Source organism: Sapajus apella, unplaced genomic scaffold, assembly GCF_009761245.1.
Source record: "Sapajus apella isolate SASKATOON/1434 unplaced genomic scaffold, GSC_monkey_1.0 scaffold3320, whole genome shotgun sequence".
In the NCBI taxonomy this organism is placed as follows: domain Eukaryota; kingdom Metazoa; phylum Chordata; class Mammalia; order Primates; family Cebidae; genus Sapajus; species Sapajus apella.
Genome location: NW_022440246.1, coordinates 2,121 through 7,492, shown reverse-complemented (window position 1 = coordinate 7,492; position 5,372 = coordinate 2,121). Strand labels below are relative to the sequence as shown.

The 5,372-nt window shown below is 47.1% G+C and overlaps 1 long non-coding RNA gene across 1 annotated transcript; it reads left to right on the top strand.

Annotated features, from left to right (window-relative positions):
- The first annotated feature begins 28 nt into the window (after nt 1–28).
- LOC116547487 lies at nt 29–4,025 on the top strand. The gene is made up of 3 exons (XR_004267068.1): nt 29–218; nt 2,486–2,533; nt 3,372–4,025. It is a non-coding gene; the product is annotated as an uncharacterized LOC116547487 (long non-coding RNA).
- The last annotated feature ends 1,347 nt before the right edge of the window (nt 4,026–5,372 follow it).

Sequence of the window (5,372 nt, the reverse complement as noted above, 5' to 3'; positions counted from 1 at the left end):
AAAAAAAAAAAAAAAAAAAAAAAAAAAGAAACGAAACTATGTGTCAGTAGAATGGCTGGCACTAGACCCAGATATGTGCCTCCCTCCTTCAAAACAAAGCTGTGCACCTGAGAACTGCGACTATCAGCCTTGATACCCTCCTCAACCAAGACCTTGCTTTTCTCCAGGCCCCCATTGCTGTGCGGCTGGGCAAAGTAGCCATTGACCGAGGAATGGAGGTGAGAGGGTTTCAGGTTGGGATTTGGGTCCACTAATGTTGGTCATGGCCGGGACACAGTGTTTTCAGAACTTAGACAGCACAGCTGGAAAGACCTCAGGAAGGGGACACTTCTAACAGACTTTGACCTCGCTCTCTACCTCAGTTTACCCATCTGTAAATTGGGTAGATGGAAGTTTGGCCAGATATTACTGTTTTCGTTGTATCCTCATCTTTCTCCCCCTGGAAAGAGAGGAGGAGACTGAGGTTCAGAAGGGGTAAATGACTTCCCAAAGGTCTCAAAGAAAGTGAGTAGAAAGACCCGGGTCTGTGTGGCTCCCAGTCCGTGCTGTGAGGTTTGTGCTGGCAGTCAGTAATGTGGCCTCAGGGCAGGGCTTGGGGTGATGCCTTGAGTGTGGCTAATCCATCTGTACACCTCACCTCACCCATCCACTCATCACACACTGAATCTAGACCAAAGCTGGGAACTGGAATACAGAGATGAGTTCAACATGGTCACTGTCCCTAAGATGGGAAGGGGAAGATACAGACACAAATTAAGGTTAATGGTACCACGCTGACACCCCAGAGACATTAGAGCTGTGTGGTCCATTATGATAGCCATGTGTGGCTTTTAAATTAAAGAAATTGTTCAGGCCGGGCGCGGTGGCTCAAGCCTGTAATCCCAGCACTTTGGGAGGCCGAGGCGGGTGGATCACGAGGTCAAGAGATCGAGACCATCCTGGTCAACATGGTGAAACCCCGTCTCTACTAAAAATACAAAAAATTAGCTGGGCATGGTGGTGCGTGCCTGTAATCCCAGCTGCTCAGGAGGCTGAGGCAGGAGAATTGCCTGAACCCGGGAGGCGGAGGTTGCAGTGAGCCGAGATCGCGCCATTGCACTCCAGCCTGGGTAACAAGAGCAAAAACTCCGTCTCAAAAAAAAATAAAAAGAAATTGTTCAGTTTCTCCTTCACACTAATCACACTTCAAGTGCTTGACAGTCACATGTGGCTAGTGGCTACCATACTGGGCAGTGCTGGGTTAAAGAATGTTTTCTGGCCGGGCGCGGTGGCTCAAGCCTGTTAACCCAGCACTGTGGGAGGCCGAGGCGGGTGGATCACGAAGTCAAGAGATCGAGACCATCCTGGTCAACATGGCGAAACCCTGTCTCTACTAAAAATACAAAACATTCGCTGGGCATGGTGGTGTGTACCTGTAATCCCAGCTACTCAGGAGGCTGAGGCAGGAGAATTGCCTGAACCCAGGAGGCGGAGGTTGCGGTGAGCCGAGATTGCGCCATTGCACTCCAGCCTGGGTAACAAAAGTGAAACTCCGTCTCAAAAAAAAAAAAAATGTTTTCTACAGTTGGACTGTGGGAAGGATAAGAATTCCAGAGGAAAAGTATGAGCAAAAGCAGAGAAGGATAAGCAAGCAGCTAGTCCGGATGAGAGTGAGAGAAATACTATGCAAGTTAGAGGCACTGGCGCTGGGCTGTCTGGGTTCAAAGAACTGCTCTTCCACGTACTGTTGTGAATTTGACAAATTGTTTCACCATTCTATGCCTCGGGTTTCTCAGCTGTAGAGTAGGAATAACCCTTGCTATGAAAATTAAGTTTACACACATTAGAAGGAGGCTTTTAAGTGCCAGTCCCTGGGCCCTAAAAGCTGGAGCAATTGCCAGGGGCCAGGTCATAAAGGCTCAGGAATTAACAGGGGTGAAGGGAGGCATGGTGAGGCAGCCAGATGGAAAGGAACGCTTAACTCTGCTCTGGTGAAATATCTCAGTCTGTCTCCTGTTTATCCCAGCACTGTTTCATCACAGTTGTGAATGGTGTTTCTTCTCCAGGAAGGGAATTCCTTCTCATAGCTATCTGCTCATATAGAAGTCTGCAGGCGGCCGGGCGCGGTGGCTCAAGCCTGTAATCCCAGCACTTTGGGAGGCCGAGGCGGGTGGATCACGAGGTCAAGAGATTGAGACCATCCTGGTCAACATGGTGAATCCCCGTCTCTACTAAAACTACAAAAAATTAGCTGGGCATGGTGGTGCCTGTAATCCCAGCTACTCAGGAGGCTGAGGCAGGAGAATTGCCTGAAGCCAGGAGGCGGAGGTTGCGGTGAGCCGAGATCGAGCCATTGCACTCCAGCCTGGGTAACAAGAGCGAAACTCCGTCTCAAAAAAAAAAAAAAAAAAAAAAAAAAGTCTGCAGGCAATAGGGTGGGCTGGTTTCCAGTGTAGGTGAAGATGGACAAGGTCAGACTGATCTAGGGAGCACTTCTTTCTTGCAGGTGGACATTGCCTCAGGGATGGCCATTGAAGGGATATGCTATGCCCAGGTATGTAGCTACCAGCCCATGCCTGCTTGTTAACATAGCCTGGGCCAGCCTACAGGGACTTTTGTCTAGTACGTGACCGATTTAGCAGGTTCCTCCCAACCCAAACAGTCTGACTGCATCCATCCTCCCTCATAAGTCACCTGGAGTGGCTTCAGGAGAGCCACAGTGCTTCTCTCTGGGACTTTTCCCTCAACCATCTAATATACTGAGGTACATCCTGCCCACTTGATGCTGAGAATCACACAACACAGACTTGAAAGAACCGCTTCTTTTGCCTCTGTACCAGCTTCTAGTGTAAAGCCCAGGCTGGAGTTGGGAGGTTAAGGGCTTGGTTGTAGCCTGCAAGCTGTGCTCAATGAACGGGGGGGTGTAAACTTGGGACTGACCTATTAAATCTCTTACTCACAGGTGAGTAAAAAATGCTAATCTCCAGGTTAACAGATATCGAAAATACTGCTAAGGGGTCCTGCAACTTCAGACAACCTACTGTGAACCTGGATTCAAAGCCATGTTTCTTGCTGCAAAGAATTTCTCTTCTCTACTGCACAGCCTCATGTCAGACCACTGCAGAAGGCAGTGAGTTCTCTGGTGGCATGAGAGCAGTGTGCAAGTAGAGGCTAATGCTGATGGGGTGCAAAGAATACAAAGGCTGGCCTGTCTTCCCCAGGAGACAAAGCAGCCACAGAGGCTTGTATCTTTACATGGCTCAAGACCAGAGTCCAGAGACAATGGAAACACCTGGACCCATGCTTTGTCATGGGTTGGACAAGCTTAAGCAACTCTTTTTGGGCCTCTGACCCTGATCCCCCAAAATTAAGTATTCTGTACCTTGTTGCAGAACATTCCAACCCGGGACCGGCTAGAGGGCATGGCAGCCTTCAGGGAGAAGCGGCCCCCGAAATTTGTTGGTGAATGACCCCCATTTAACCTTCAGCACGGGAGATGCATGCCCTGAAGAGCAGGATCCAGAAGGAAGATTTGCAGCTGGACTGCCCTCATCATTTCGCCTCTCCAGGCTTCCATTTCTTCACAAGGATGATGATGGAGATAAAATGGCTGGCGTGATGCCTAGAACCAAGGTGCTGACCCTACCACCTACTGCTACCCTCCTTATCTTGATTAGACATAATCAATAGGGTTGGATTTGCTTTGGAATATGCCTCTCTCTACTTGAATGATAACGAATTAAAATAGATCCCTCTGGGTCTTGGTATTATTGGCTCTCAGCCCCTGACCTCTCTCCTCTCAGTTATCAGGCACTCACCAGAGATGTCAAGAGATTTTAAGATACTCCTAGTTTCTCCCCTTGGACCATAGAGGTAATAAACAAACTCTGACACTGGTTGACCATGCAGACTGCAGATCCCAGTCTCAGCTAGTCACTTGCTGTATAACCTTAGACAAATTGTTTCAACACTCTGGGCCTCAGCTTTCTCACCTACAAAATGAAACTTGTGAAGATTTAGCAAAATAAAAACATCTCATTCAATAAGTATGTTGTAATTGTTAACATACAATGTTTGTGAGAACCAAATGAAATCATTACTGTGAAACCCTTTTGTAAACTATAGGATGGTAGAAAAATCTTTTTTTTTTTTTTTTTTGAGACAGGGTCTTACTCTGCTGCCCAGGCTCCAGGCTGGAGTGCAGTGGTGCGATCTCAGCTCACTGCAGCTTCCACTTCTCAAGCTCAAGCAATCCTCCCACCTCAGCCTTTGGAGTAGCTGGTACAGGCACATACCACCATGCCCGGTTACTTTTACTAGGGAAAAGTAACTGGCATAGCTGTTCCAACACAAGCTCCCAGGCCTTCCCAGAGTCCACGGTTTGAGTCTTCAAAATTGCTGCTGAAAGGGCGTCCTCAGAGTAAGTCCAACTTGACTTGGGATTACGGCTATCATACAAATCCAATCTTTTGTAATGTATATAAAATACAATCAACAATGAAAGGCCAATGAGACGGCCAACTCACAAACTCCAACAATAACTGGTTTCAATATTCAACTACTGCCAGGGCAGAACACCTGACATGGAGAAAGAGAGCACATCTCTGAAGTCCCTGAGGAGCAGAAGGGCATTCAACACAGTGAGGGCCGCTGGTAATTCATGAAATGCATTCTGAAGTCATCCAGAATGGAGGCTGCAATCTGCTGTGCTTGGGAGGTTGCCTCACTGTGCTCCTGGATATCACACAAAAGCTGCAATCCTTCTTCTTCAACTAACATTTTGCAGTATTTGCTGGCTGAAAGAAAATCAAACAGAGACACTCCATGGACAACTAGCATTTTAAATATTCCACTGTCACCACATTCACCTTTCTGAAGAAAGAATACAAAGGTTTAAGCCCTTTGGCCCTGGAATTAACAGATAAAATGAGTCCATTCTAAAGAAGTATGTCAAAACTTAAATAATGCTCAGCTCATATGATGAGATAACAGATGCTCATTTTAGTATTAGTATGTTTACTTCCAGACAACTCTGTGCTTCAAACATCTTTTTTTGATTTTTGGGGTAGAGTTTTGCTTTTGTTGCACAGGCTGGAGTATAGTGACACAATCTCAGCTCACTGAAACCTCTGCCTCCCAGGTTCAAGCAATTCTCCTGCCTCAGCCTCCCAAGTAGCTGGGATTACGGGTGCCCACCACATCTGACTAATTTTTTTGAATTTTTAGTAGAGATGGGTTATCACCATGGTAGTCAGCTGACCTCAGGTAATCCACCCACCGTAGCCTCCCAAAGTGCTGGGATTACAGGCGTGAGTCACGAGGCCTGGCCCAAACATCTTTAATCGTAGTTAAATGATGCTGAAAACACCAGATGGTAAATAAAATTCATTAAA